The 15,520-nt window shown below is 39.2% G+C and overlaps 1 pseudogene; it reads right to left on the bottom strand.

Moving 5' to 3' along the window:
* Positions 1–2,465: 2,465 nt before the first annotated feature.
* Positions 2,466–3,255, bottom strand: LOC143686785 (2-aminoethanethiol dioxygenase-like; annotated as a pseudogene).
* Positions 3,256–15,520: the final 12,265 nt, after the last annotated feature.

The following is a 15,520-nucleotide window of genomic DNA, read 5'->3' as shown; positions in this document are numbered from 1 at the left end:
TTGCTGCATCCCATAAATTTTGATATGTTGTGTTTTCATTTTCATTTGCCTCAAAATATTTACTGATTTCTCTTGTAATTTCTTCCTTGACCCACTGGTGGTTTAAGAGTGTGTTGTTCAGCCTCCATATATTTGTGAATATTTTGACCTTCTGCCTGTTACTGATTTCCAACTTCATTCCATTATAGTCCAAGAAAGTGTTTCATATGATTTCAATCTTTTTAAATTTATTGAGACTTGCTTTTTGATCCAGCATGTGGTCAATCCTGGAGAATGATCCATGGGCACTTGAGAAAAATATGTATCCTGCTGTTGTGCAGCATAATGTTATGTAAATGTCTGTTTAGTCTATTCATTTATCATATTAATCAAAATCTCTATTTCCTTGTTGAACCTCTGTCTAGATGTTCTATCCATTGATGAGTGTGGTGTATTAAAGCCTCCAGCTATTATTGTAGAGGCGTCTACTTCTCCCTTCATCGTTGCCTATGTTTGCCTCATGTATTTTGGAGCACTCTGGCTTGGTGCATAAATTCTCATTATTATTATGTCATCTTATTGAATTGTTCCTTTTATTAATGCATAATGTCCTTCTTTGCCTGTTTTGTTTTACATTTGAAGTCTAATATTTTGGATAGTAGTGTAGCTATTTCTGCCCTTTTCTGATTGTTGTTTGCATGAAATATCTTTTCCCAGCCTTTCACTTTCAACCTATTTTTGTCCTTGGGTCTAAAATGAGTCCCCTTTATACAACATATCGATGGGTCCTGTTTTTTAATTCATTCTGCCAGTCTATATATTTTGATATGGGAGTTTAATCCATTAACGTTTAATGTTATTACTATAAAGGCAATACTTTCTTCTACCTCTCTGTCTTTTGGATTTTATATATCATGTCTAGTTGTTTTTTCTTTTTACTTTTACTGATAGTCTTCATTTCTACACTCTTCTCCAGACCACTCTCTCCTGCCTTTTCCTATCTGCCTGTAGTTCTCCCTTTAGTATTTCTTGCAAAGCCAGTCTCTTAATCACAAATTCTCTCAGTGATTGTCTGAAAATATTTTAATCTCCCCCTCATTTTTAACAGGCAAATTTTAATGCATTTACTTCTTCAGCTTGTTTTCATTAAAAGTTTTGTGAAAAGGAAATCCTAGAAATAGTAAAAAGAGGTAATATAACCTGAAGCAAATGGTGCCAATACATTTGTAAACAAGGTAAAGTCACTCAGCCTATTTAAAAAGACAAAAATAAAACTAGTCACAGATAGCACAACTGTTCATTTCAAGGGGCTGGGAGTGGGAGGTGACTAGTACTATAGTTAATTCTCAAATTTCGATTCTTGATCATCTATCCCTTCTATCTTTTCCTATAGAGAGACTTAATAGATGAAGCAAGCACTCACTGTCTCCTGGTTGATGGGTTCTGAGATAACACTGCTAGCAACAACAAAGCTAGAATCACCAGCCCTGAGAGAATGTGAAACATTCATCAACATTTTTTCACTACCTTTGCAGGACCATTGGAAGTAAATAGGGGTATGAAATTCAACAGGTGACTATGGATGTTTTATATTCAGTTACCTAGAAGCATGATGGATTCAATTTTTTTAATCTTATGTACATTAAAACAGGAAAAATACATCATTTGAAGATAACATAGTTTTTGCATTAAAGGTAAATCTGCTACAAGAAATCTGCTCAACTCAGATCTGGAGGCGCATGAGGAAGATAAACTGTAAACCATTTGTCACTGAAATATGCAGATGCTGAATTTCTTAGTAGGTTATGCCCTAGTGAATTAGATATAGGTACTGGGCAAGGGAAGGAAAGAAAATACATCTTGCCCTCTACATGCATAGCTTTATTTGGGAAATAGTCCCCAGCTCTGAAAAAGCATTATTTTTTACAATGAATTAAATAGGACAGCTCACTTTAAACAGTACTTCATCTTGTTAAACCTAGTTTTACCAATGACTTGAACTAAAAACAATTCAAATCACAGGTCATGCACAGGCAATGAGTTAAAACTCTAACAATGAGGAGTAAAAGGGTGTAAGGGCATGAGAGAAAAACATACTCTATTTATCGAAGATGGAAAAAAAGAACTTTTTAGCGTGTTTTATATAGCGTAGAGAAAAAGGGAGGAATAACTTCATTATGGCTTTAGGATGGAAGCACTTCAGTAGTCCCTACTTAACCTCCAAATCAAAACCATGGTGGCAGTGGAAGAGCCAGAATACAACCTAGCCTTTTGGAGTACCCCATACTCACAGTCATTTCCAGTGGCTGCAGTCCAGTTGCCCACGCTTTCCACAGCTCCTGCAGAAGTGGCTAGTGCCCATTCAGTGGATCCAATGTCAAAGGCCAAGGGGGTAGGAATAGAGCTCTTTTGGTGGGTCAAAGAAAGCAGGGCCCAGATTGCAGAAGGGCACATCTTCTGCCCACCACTCCCAGGTACTGGCAGCCTCAAGAGAAGACCCTGGGACCTGGCTCGGGCATCCCGTTGCATCAGAAGTCATCAGCCTGCAGGGTCTCCAGGAGCCACACCTCACAGGGCAGGTCACAGGCTGAGCTGGAGTCTTCCTCGGACCTGACCAGCTCCAGAACCTGGTAATAGTGGCAATCTTGGCCATCGTTGGGGTTGTAGGGTGAGGCCAGGATGTCCAGAAAGGTGGTAGGCCCATTCATGGCATTGATCTGGTGCAGGTTTTCCCAGTGAGGTGTGAAGATGCAGGGGCCACTGACGTTGGTGTATTCTGTGCACAAATGCAGCACACCTGACCACATGGCAGCCAGCTCACAGGCCTTCAGTGGTGTTTTGAACTGCTTCTCTGGTGGTAGGGCCCACAGTCAGCCTCCAACTTGTCCAAGCAGGTGATGCACACAGTGCCATAGAGCACCTTCAGCATGCTGTACATGCCCAGCTGGTCATGCAGTGGGATGGACTTAGCTCTTTAGCAGGAACATGCCAAGGCTGAAGCCATCTGTCTCATACATGTGCATGTAGGTGACAGGCGGCAGATTGGGTGGCAGCAGCTGCAATGTGGCCTTCTATGGGGTGATGTTGAGTTTCTCAGTGCAGACCTGGGTCAGCAAGCCCTTCAGCTTTCTCAGGTTCTCCAAGGAGTGTTGGTGCCTTGGGGCCTGGCCTGGCACCATAGTCAGAAACTCTGAGGCCACCCCTGCTGTCCCGGAAGGTGAGGCATGCCTGGCAAGCAAGCCATTGAGTCAGGGAGACCCCATTTTATTGAGGCATGTTTGACTGTTCCTCTGCATGCCAGGGCTGGGCCCCTCCTTTCTTCCACCCCTTGTGACCTCTGGTGGCTGCCGTGGCTGCTCACAGCCTGGGGCCAGAAAGGCGGCCTCACTACTACACACCTGTCAGGTACATGGCTCCACTGCTGCCAACCTCAGCAGCTACACATCTGCAATGGCCTGCCATGCCTACCTCATGCCCCCTCCGAGTGTGCACATGACCCACTCCCCACACTCAAGCTCCACAAACAGGTAGCAGTTGGGTGGACAGTGCCAGGCTTTGCCTTATGCCCAACATCTCCCTCATTTTTGAAGGACAATTTTCTTGGGTATAGAATTCTTGGTTGGCAATTTTTCTCTTTCAGAATCCTAAATATATCATGCCACTGACTTCTTGCCTCCACATGGTCTTATTGAGCGTCCCTTGTTTGTGATGAATTGCTTTTCTCTTGCTGCTTTCAAAATTTTCTCTTTGCCTTTGTCATTTGATCATCTGATTAGAAAGTGTCTTAGTATGTCTATTTGGATCTATTCTGTTAGGGGTATGCTGCACTTCTTGGATCTGTAATTTTGTGTCTTTCATAAGTGATGGGAAATTTTCAGTGATTATTTCCTCCATTAGTCTTTCACCTCCTTGTCCCTTCTCTTCTCCTTTTGGAACACCCACAACATGTATGTTCATTTGCTTCATGTTGTCATTCAATTACCTGAGACCCTGTTTATGTTTTTCCATTCCTTTCCCTATATTTTCTTTTGTGTATCAGATTTTAGGTGTCCAGTCTTCTAGTTCACTAATATTTTCTTCTGCCTTTTCAAATCTATTGTTGTAGGTGTCCATTTTTTTTCATCTCTTCTATTGTGCCTTTCATTCCCATAAGTTCTGTGATTTGTTTATTCAAACTTTAGAGTTCTTCTTTGTGTTCACCCAATGTCTTCTTTATATCCTTCTTCAACTCATTGATTTGATTTTTGGTGGGGTTTTGCATGTCTGTTTGAACATCCTGAATTAGTTGTTTCAACTCCTATATCTCATTTGAAGTGTTGACTTGTTCCTTGCCTGGAACAGTCTTTAATTTTTCTACTATAACTCATTATTTTGGGGGGTGTCTGGGCTTTTGATTTCCTTAGTTAGTTTATTCTGGAGGTTCTTTTACTCTTTTACCTAGGGGGTTCTTGCTGCGTGGCCTTGTTCTGTAACAGTTCTTTGACATTCAGTTCAACTTATTCTAGACTTTAAAATAGGTTATGATTAACTGACCAGAATTTTTCAGTTCTTGTTTTTATATTTCTTTCTCTGCCTATATGGACCCTTTGTTTTTGAGGAGGGTCTCCTCAGACATTATAGACTGCAGTCAGATTTTCCCAGACCAGACAGGTCCATGTCTCAGTAGCCAGCATCAGTTTTCCCTGAGAATGAGACCAAGCAGGTTATCAGGCTTTCCTATGAAGCCCCTAGGCTCTGTGCTTTACTTGTCCTGCCCAGCATGTGGTGCTTGTCTGCCTGTGGTTTCCCACCAGCTTAAAGTGATGCAGTGCCTTTAATTTCAGCACAGTCTCCCTGCCCCAGGCTTGGTGGTTGAGACAGAGGTGAGGGAGTTGAAAGGCTTTGATTGCATCTGTGTTCTAGTCCCTGGGGCCTGAATCCCTTGAAGGACAGATTCCACTTGAGCTGCACCCCATCCCCATTTTCTTGGGGAAAATACACCCTTTCGGGAATTAACCCCTTTTATCTGACTAATTACTTTGTCACTCAGAAAAACTTTAGTTCTGCCTTTGCCTGGGGCAGTGCTGGAGCCTCCTGAGAGTGCTTCCAGTTCTATCTAATGAACTGCTAAGTAAAAAAAAATTAGAGAAGCCTTTTCAGAGCTGGACTCCTGTTCCTTAGATTTGTCAATCAAAAGCTTGAGTTGTTGCTTGGCTCTATGCATCTCCAGACTGTTCGGGTCCTCTTTTCTTGGGGCCCAGCCCTTTTCCAGTATTTTGTGCCATCCAATTCAAAAGACTTTGTTTGTTTTCATAAGCTCTGCCCCTTCTTTGCTGGGGCAAAAACTCCTAGTTTCTTTAGTGCTTATTCTAGTTTTATCTGATCTGGGGGCCGGTTTTTGGTAGTCAGAATTTATTAATTAACTCCATAATTGGAACTTGCTTAAGCTAATCCCTTGCTATTAGTAAAGTCTGTTTCTTTTCCCCTTGGGGAACCAGACTGCTAAGCCCATGGGGGAGGGGCACTGGCCTCCACAGCCTGGGGATTTACAGTTCTGTGTGAGGTCTCAGCCATTCCACTTGGATATCACTAATGTTACTCCAGCAGTTGTTCTGTACTGTTCCTGGCTATTTACTAGCCGCTCTGGAGGATGGACTAAATTCCACACTTTACCATGCCCCCATCTTACCCCACCTCCTCTAAGCCTTTCTTGATATGACACATTTATTTTGTCCTGATGTCTCTCATCTTTCCATGAGGAATAGCCAACTGAAGTGTGTTTCACTTTACAAATTAACCCTCATTCTGGACCATGTGATTTGAATATGTATTTTATATATACTCCAAACATTAGATTATGTTTCAACATGAGTGAGCAGTAATGAAATTAGATACAAATGATTATGTCCCTTGACTATGCCATTGCAATGCATTTTACAGTTCCTCGGCATTCTTATCTCCCCAGACAGAGTTTTCCTATTTGATCAGGTGTCAGGGCTGACCCCTACTCTATGCCCAAAGTTTCATATGGTGACTTGTTGAAGTGGGGAAGTAAATGTCTCTCACCTGGAGACATACAAATGCCCACTACCCACTCTTACAGCAGAATAGTACAATCCCAAATAGAATAATATTGAATTTATAATTTCATAGGAACTTTTATATTGTCAAAACTTGAATGGATATTGTAGTCCTGATTTCTAATTTCAGCTGGAAGGCGGAAAGACTCAGGAGGCTGCCTTTTCCAATTGTAACAGTGAGAAGAAACCAGAAAAGCTATAAAGTCGTAGTTTAAAATTACAAACTTTTAAAATCACAGTCAGTTAGATTGGAGTAACCAGTATTAGATTTGCCTCCTGACTTGAATAATTAGCAAAACAACTGGACACAGTGTGACAGCTGGCAGTGCAGGATTGATCCTGGGGAAAATTAATAAAAAGATAACCTACAGTCTCCTGGGTTTTTGCATGGAGGCACTTTGTGAATCATAGTATAGAGCAGACCGTAAAGATCTTGCTGAATTGAGGAGACAGAATTTGGATTTGGAGGAGGGTGTCACAGTAAAAAATTTAGGGCAGAATATTGGAAAGGAGGGAGTTAGGCAGTCAAAGAACTCTAGAAATCTGTGTAGATTGCCTCTGGAGTTTGTGGTTGAAAATTACTCTGCTCATAGGTAGGGTATATACCCTGAAGCCAGGCATAAATATACTCTGTGTTATAAACAGTTTCCAGGATTTACCCACAGCAAGAGGTTAAAGTTACAACCTGCTAAGGGGTAATGCCTTATTGAACACTCAGTTCACTGAGTAGAAAACACAGGAAGATGGTGTCTCATTAACAGGGCTATTCCATCCCCTAGACTGCTTAAAAAGAAGCCTCAAAAAAAAAAAAAAACAAGCTGCTCCACAAATAACTTGACTGCCAAACAAATTTCAATATTCTTTAAAGGAGGTTGAAAAACTCTAGAGAAAATTGTAACAGACAAAATAGCCAGCACCCAATTAAAAATTATTAGAATATAAGAACCAGGAGGAAAATAAGACAACAGACGCAACCAATATGACAGAGATGTCGGAGACAATAGAAAAAACTCAACACAGCAATTGCACATGTACTCAAGAATTTGGAAGAATGTAAACCTAAGGCATAAGAGATATAATTTATGAAAACAAACCAAGAAAGACCTCTAGAAAAGAAAAATAGAATATGGGAATTAAAAAATCCTTGAGAGCCTTAACAGGCTTATAGATACTACTGAAAGCATTCAGTAAACTTGAAGACATAACAAAAATGAAATTAATAAAGAGAGAAGGAAGGAAACAAACAGAGAAAAAACAACTTAAAAAACTAAACAAAGCTTCAATGACCTATGGGAAAAAATAAGTCAATCTAACACATGCTTAATTAGAGTTTCCAGAATAGAAGAGAGTGGAAAAATACTTGAAGAAATAAAGGTTTTGTCTGTCCAAAATTTGATAAAACTGCAAATTCACTGAAGAAGAAGTTCGATGAAACTGAGTCAGTAAACATAAATAAAATCATATCAAGGTACATCATAATCCAATTCCTTAAAAAACAGTGATATTGAAAAAATTTTGAAGTAACTACAAAGGCATACAGACAAAAATGATATCAGACATCTAACTTAGGAACAAAGCAATCCGGAGACAGTGGTATGACATATTTAAAGTGATAGAAGCAAAAAGCAACCCAGAACAAAAGTTCCTCCTCTCAGAGCATATTTTTTATTAAAGATTGCATTGTTAATTATATCAATCAATAATGAAGAAAAATAAAGGCATCTTCAGACATGCAAAAGCTGAATGAATGAATAAATGGTAAAGAGGTAGATAATCATGAAAATTTTTTCCACCTTTAAATTTCTTAAAAGATAATTAAGTGTTTAAAACAAAAAGTAAAACAATAAATTGTGGGGCAGAAATAGAAGACATGATACTAGGGAATGGGAGTAAACTGTTGTAAGTTTATTGCTTGTATGTGAAAAGTTATGATATTATTTAAAGATAGATTATTATAAGGTAAAGATTTATATTTTAAACCATAGAACAACCACTGAAAAAATAAACCTTATAAGCTGATACAGTAAATGAAATAGAATATTAAAATTCATCATGTAATCTGTAGAAAATAGGAAAAGAGAAACAAAGAAGAGATGGGACACTCAGAAACAAATAGTAAGATAGTAGAATTAAAGGCAACCAGTTCAATAATTAGGTATAAATTTGCTAAACTTGAGCTGTTTTAATGTAATGACCTCTAGCTGTCTATGCCTCCTTAACTGTGTTTCTTTTTGCCGTTTCCAATTTCTCTTGTATACATATCCATGGCTAATAGTCCTATCCTTGTTTAAATAAAGAGTGAAATAAATTATTTTAACTTAACTATTTTTTAATAAACCTTCTTTTTAAGACAGTTTTCAGTTGACAGAAAAAACATGCAGATAACAGAGTTTTCACATGCCCTGCACCAGATTTTCTCTATCATTATCACCTAATGTTAGTATGGTACATTTGCTATGATGAATGGGCTGATGTATTAGCTAGGGTTCTGGAACTAGGGAAATAACTACAGAATGAGTTCAGGGCCCCGCTGGACCCACTGTGAGACAGACCTGAGCTAAAACTCAATAGATCACCTGGCCTCCATAAGCCCCCACTCTGACAGAGTGAAGTTTTGGGTCCCCTGAATTAATGTCACTTCTGAACCAGTGTCTAATAATCCCCCAAGTATAAGATCGTTTCCTTTTCCCCAGTGCACCAGTGCACAGTTAACCTGGTAAAAGTCTGTCGGTCTCCTTAGGAAAGGCTTGGAGGAAGATTAACAGTATAAATTTGTGGCAGTATAGCAGGATCCTCCCCCAAAGAGATATGCCTCCCCTTCATTCAAGGGGCTCTGGGTCTGTAAACTATCTCAAGTCTGGAAATTCATTAAGGGGGCATGACTCTCTGTTTCTGTAATTCAAGTTAGATTTCTGTTCGCTTGATCTAAAACTCTTTTGCTTATACAGCTCAAACAAGAATTTAGTAGACTGCCCATCTATTGTACTTCTAGGTACCCCATGTGCCAACACCACAAGTCTCTGAGAGTCGGATTATTTTGACTCCTACTTTGAGTTTGCTCTCCATTATAATAGCCACGTCCACCTTGTCTTTAGTGATTAAGTCCTGCTATCTGGCTTCTGCCAACTCGGGATCCAGTCATCCCCATTGTGTTTAAGGATTCCAGCTCAGTGACAGCAGTTCCCTCAGTACCATCTGACCTACAGAGAAGGGCAGCTACAGAACTCTTCAGGAATGATGGAGCTGGTCTCACAATCTTCTTTCTCACAGTTCTGATAAAATATGCATCCTCTGGACATTCCTGAGGTGTATGAGCAGGCTTTCCATGATAAATCCACTCTAGGATTCCAATCTCTCTAAGCTGTCGTATCCCCTCATCTGAAGTTTACCAAGGCAGTTCTGGGATTTCAGCCTCAGGTAATGTTGGCCACCGTTTCATCCATGTTTCAGCCAACCATCCAAACTGTCAATACCTTTTCTAACCCCTCAAAATGTAACATTTAATGCAGAATCTCTGCTTAGTGGGCCCACTACAATAAATTCAGCCTGATCCAGCTTTATATTCCTCACACATATATTCCTCTGATTTCTGTCTATATAAATTGGAAAATTCATGCAGTTTTTTTGGAGCATAATGTACCTCCTCATGGGTGACACTTTTTACCTCACCTATTGGGGCCTGTTGGGACTTTAGTCTAGTTATAGGTTTAGAAGACATGAGGGGCGGTAGGGGTGGGTCATGAAAAAAATTAGAAGTATCTTCTAAGACAGTTGCTTCAGGGCATTTATTTGCAATTTCATCTGGTGAAACAAGATTAATCACTTGGATTAATCCCTGCAGGTGAAGGTTGGGTGGCCAATTCCTCAGGGAAGGCTGCAGGTGGGGCAGCTGTGTCCTCAGGGCAGACTACTACAGTGTTACTAGAAAAGACTCAGCACAATCTAGGGTTTTAACCTCTCTACCAGCATCATTATCAATTCATATGGCACCATCCCATTTTTCATGGTCCCACTCCTTTCCAATCTGTGCCCTCACTTTAATGGCAGACACCCAGCAAGATTGAGATTTCAGTTTATGTTGTAAAATTGCTACTCTAACAATGAGACTTTGAGTTTGATTTCCAGAGATCTCAAGTCTGCAGCTACAGGAGATAAGATTTTCTTTCAGGGCACTCATATAAACTTTTACATCTGTCATATGGCACTTAAGCTTCTCATTTGAAGCCTTCAACTCATCCCTTTCCCTCATCAATGTATACAGCATATCTAACAACAACCAGCCAACATCTCTAGACATCCTAATTCCATAAACTCAATAAAGATGCCAAAAACATTATCCCCCAGAGGCTGGCTTCATATAAGCAAAGTGTTAGAAAAATCCAATGCTGATATTTTAACTCTCTTTTGCCAGCTCACCCCATGGATTGACAGTGTCATTCTGATTATGGGAAACAGAGTCCTTAGAGCCTTTGAGTCCAGTCAGAATAGAAAACCAATAGGAAAAACCCACTTCTAAGATTCTGTTTCTTAAGAACCACTTCCAGTACCAAGTTGTATTAGCTAGGTTTCTCTAAAGAAACAGAATCAGCAAGAGATAACTGTAAATATAAAATTTATAAAAGTGTCTCATGTAACTGTGGGGATGTGGAGTTTAAGGTCTGTAGGGCAGGCCACAAGCTGGCAACTCCAATGCAGGTCCTCAGTGAACTCTCAGGAAAGGCTGGCTGGGCAACCATGGGGATGTAAGAATCCAAGATATGTGGGGCAGGCCAAAAGCCAGTAACTCCAATGAAGGTCCTTAATGAACTCGTAGGAGAGGCTGGCTGAAGCAGCAAGAAGAGTGACTGTCTTTTCTGAATCCTCCTATAAAGCCTTCCAGTGATTAGATTAAGCATCACTCATTGCAGAAGACATTCCCCTTAGCTGATTACAAATGCAATCAGTTGTGGATGCAACCAATGTGATCATGATTTAAGTCCATGAAATGTCCTCATAGCAGAGAACTGGGCATCACCACCTGTCCAAGTTGACACATGAACTTGACCATGATAACTGATATTAAACAAAGTCCATAGTTTACTAAGATTTCCTTAGTTCTGCCTAATATTCTTTTTCCATCCCAGGATCCCATCCAGGACACAGTATATTTAGTCATCATTTCTCCTTAGGTTCCTCTTGGTTGTGACAATTTCTCAGACTTTCGCTGATTTTGCTGATCTTGACAGTTTGAGGAGTACTGAGTAGGTTTTTGTAGAATATCTCTCAACTGGAATTTGTTTGATATTTTTCTCATGGGTTTATAGGTAGAAGACCACAGAATTAAAGTGCCTGTCTCATCATTTCCTGTCAAGTTTATGCACTTGTAAACATGACTTATCATTGCCAATAATGGCCCTGATCTACCAGCTGAGTTAGTGTTCCTACATTTCCTCCACTGTCCAGTTATTCTTTTGAATTTCCCTTTCCATAATGTGCCCTTTGACAGGAAGTCACTTTCTAAGGAGTTGGGGGAATTGTGCTCCATCTCTTTGAGAAGAGAGTATCTACATAAATTATTTGGAATTCTTGTACAGAGCTATTTGTCTTTTTCTCTCACATTTATTTACTTATTACTTTATTTATTTATATCAGGGTGAATCCATGGATATTTATTTAATATCTTGGGTTATAATCCAATGTTACTTTATTTATTTGGTTGCTCACATCATTCCAGCTTTGTATTTGGGGAGCTGATTTTATTGGCCCCATGTCCCTTTGACATTTCCTCATCATTGTGGGTGTGTTTTTAAGCACTTCCTTATTTTCTGGCCACTACAAGATGTCTGCTGACAGGCTCATCTTGGATATTTACTGCCTCAATTTTACAATCATCTATTTCTCTATGAAGCTCTGGTTTTTTGTTTCCACAAAAAAGTATTAGGAGCCAAGATCTGGGTACTAGGTGTATTCACTGAAATTGGTTGCTTCTAGGTCCTGTCAGATGACAAAGCAAAGAAATATATGTGTGGGTACTAACCTGTTTGAATACACACATCCATGGTTACATGTCTATATGTAACCTAGTATATCTATATTTAGCTAAACATGAGTCCACATGGAAGTCTCACCTCTAATCCATTTCCTCCACCGAATTAAAGTGTCATTCTCATCACTTCCTATCAAGTTTATGCACTTGTCAACATGGCAAGTAGATATTTTTAACCACTCCTCTTGATTATCCGTTACCTTCCATTCCAACATGGAGATGCATGGCTTCACTTAGTTCAAAATTCTTTTTCTTTTTTTAACTTTCTCATAAGACTTCTTTGCCTCATATATCTTCAGGTGTGCTGCTTAATCTCCAGATATTTGGGGGATACTCCATTTATCCTTCTGTTCTGGATTTTTATTTAATTGCATTGTGGTTTGAGAACAGACTATGTATGATGTCTATTCTTTAAATTAGTTGAGTGTTTCTGTCCAGGGGAATGTTCCATGTGCGCATGAGAAAAATGTGTATTTTGCTGCTGTTTTGCAAGTATACTATAAATGTCAATTAGATTAAAGTGAGTGATGGTGCTCTCTATATCAACTATATCCTTACTGACTTTTGGTGTCTATCATCAACTTTGTAAAATTCCTGGCCATTATTACTGCAAATATTTCTTCTGCCCCATTGTCTCTTTCTTCTCCTGGTATTTCAGTAATGCATATGTTAAACTTTTTGGCACCCATAGTGCTTGGATATTCTGTTCTGTTTTTTAATTCTGTTTTTCTCTTTGGATTTAAGTTTGGGAAGTTTTTGTTGGTGTATCTTCAATCTCACTGATTGTTCTCCTCTGCCATGTCAAACGTACTGACAATCCCATCAAGGCATTCTTCATTTCTTCATTTTTGTTATAGTTACTATCTTTTTGGATTCTATCATTTCATTTTGCTGCTTTCTTAGAGTTTCCATGCTCTGCTTCTATCACCTATCTATAGTTGCATCTTGTCTATTGTTTCCATTAGCACTCAGCATATTAATCATAGTTTTTTTTCCTTTCTTAAGCAGTTTTATTGAGATATATTCACATACCATACAGTCCATCCAAAGTGTACAATGAATGGCTTTTAGAATAATCACAGAGTTGTGCATTCATCCCCATGACCAATTTTACAACATTTTCATTACCCGCAAAGGAAAAGCTCTATACCCCTTAACAGTCCCCTCAATCTCTCTATCCTTCCCAGCCACATATAAATGCTAATCTATTTCTGTCTCTATAGGTTTGTTTATATTAACATTTTATATAAATGGATCATACAATATGTGTATGGTTTCTTTCACATAGCAAATGTCTTTTTAATTATTATTTTTATTAGAGAAGTGTAGATTTACAGAAGAGTCAGGTAAAAATACAACATTCCTATATAACATCCTATTGTTGACATTTTGTATTAGTGTGGTACCTTTGTTACAATTGAAGCAAGACTATTGCATTAGTACTATTAACTATAGTCTATAGATCACATTAAGTGTGTTTTTGTCCCATATACCACTCTATTATTAACACCTGGAAATAATACCATACATTTGTTACAATTCATTAAAAAACATTCTTACATTTGAGCTACAATCATTCACAAAAGGTTGAGTGTGTTATACAGTCCCATGTTTTATATTCTAACTTTCATTAGAGTAACATATATGATCCTAAACCACTCCTTTCAACTACATTCACATATGTAGTTTGGAGCTGTGAATTACACTCACAATAATGTGATACCATCACCACTATCCATTTCCAAACCTTTACAATCAACTTAAACAGAAATTCTGCAGAAATTAAGCATCAGATCCCCATTCTCTACCCCAACCTATCCCCTGATAACCTATTTATTGTGTCAGTTAGATTCAGTTGTCAACTTGGCCAGGTGAAGGCACCTAGCTCTGTTGCTGTGGATATGAGCCAATAGTAGGTGAACCTCATCTGTTGCTGATTACATCTGCAGTCAGCTAGGAGGCGTGCCTGCTGCAATGAATGACGTTTGACTTAATTGGCCGGTGCTTAAATGAGAGAGCTCAACGTAACACAGACCAAGCAGCTCAGCATACCTCACCTCAGCACTCCCAGCTCAGCCCAGGCCTTTGGAAATGCAGAAAGAACTCACCCCAGGAAAGTTGTTGGAACCCAGAGGCCTGGAGAGGTGAGTAGAGACCATCCTGTGCCTTCCCACATAAGAAAGAACTTCAGTTGAAGGTTAGCTGCCTTTCCTCTGAAGAATTAACAAAATAAATCCCCTTTTATTAAAAGTCAATTCATCTCTGGTGTGTTGCATTCCAGCAGCTAGCAAACTAGAACACCTATATTCTAGAGTCTATCTCTATGACTTTGGTTATTATTAGTCACATCAGTGAGATCACTAAATAGTTGTCCTTTTGTACCTAGCTTATTTCACTCACGGAATATCCTAAAGCTTCATCTATGTTGTTGCATTTATCAGGACTTCATATCTTTTTACAACTGAGTAATATTCTACTGTATGTGTATGCCACTTTTTTTTTTTAACATGGGCAGGCACCAGGAATTGAACCCCGGTCTCTGGCATGGCAGATGAGAACTCTGCCTGCTGAGCTACCGTGACCTGCCCTATATGCCACTTTTGTTAATCCATTTATCAGTTGATAAAAACTTGGATTGCTTCTATGTTTTGGCAGTTGTGAATATGTTGCTAATTCATAGTTATTTTTAATTCTTCATCTGATAATTCTAAAATCTGTCATATGAGTCTTCTTGTTTCAATGCTTGCTTGTTTTTTCTCATATGGCGTTTTTCCTTGCGTTTTATAATGTCTTATAATTTTTTGTTGAAAACCAGATGTATTGACTAGCAAGAACAAGGTAAATAAGCCTTTGTATGAGGTTTGATACTGATCTGACTGGGAGTTAGGGTGTGTTTACTGTTTGCTCTGTCTGCGGGTGCCAGAGGTTTTATTACCTCTAATGTTCCTGTTTTGTCTCCCCGGTTGTCTTTAGGCTTTCCAGCAAACCACCTCAGATAGAGTTTGAATATTGCACCTCTTTTAGCTATAATCCATTGTTATACAGGAGCCCTGTTGGAATGGACCTAAAGGGTGGGCAAGGAGATGGATTCTGCAAAATTGATAAGTGAATATCAGTCTTTTAATGGGTCCATGTCTCTGAGCTGTGACCCTCACAAGTGTTCCTTAGCTTTCTGCCTCTGTTAAGTTGGAAAGGAAGACTAAGGTGGGATGGGGCTGTCGTCAAAGAAATGGCCTTCTTCCAGGTTGGATAATGATCTACTAAAGTCTTTTCCACTGAAGAGTCAGACTTTGTCATTGAGAATGCTCCCGTCATACTTCCCAGTGGTTACTCATCCCCTTCCCATACTTGACATTAGAGGATGTCTTTCTTGACTTTCCACCATGAGGACATGTTGGATTTCCTGGAGGTAAAACTACAGAAAGACTGTGGGTCTCAAGAGTTTCTTACACTCAAC

This window comes from Tamandua tetradactyla, chromosome 6, assembly GCF_023851605.1.
Source record: "Tamandua tetradactyla isolate mTamTet1 chromosome 6, mTamTet1.pri, whole genome shotgun sequence".
Classification (NCBI taxonomy): domain Eukaryota; kingdom Metazoa; phylum Chordata; class Mammalia; order Pilosa; family Myrmecophagidae; genus Tamandua; species Tamandua tetradactyla.
This window is presented reverse-complemented; position numbering and strand designations above follow the sequence as displayed.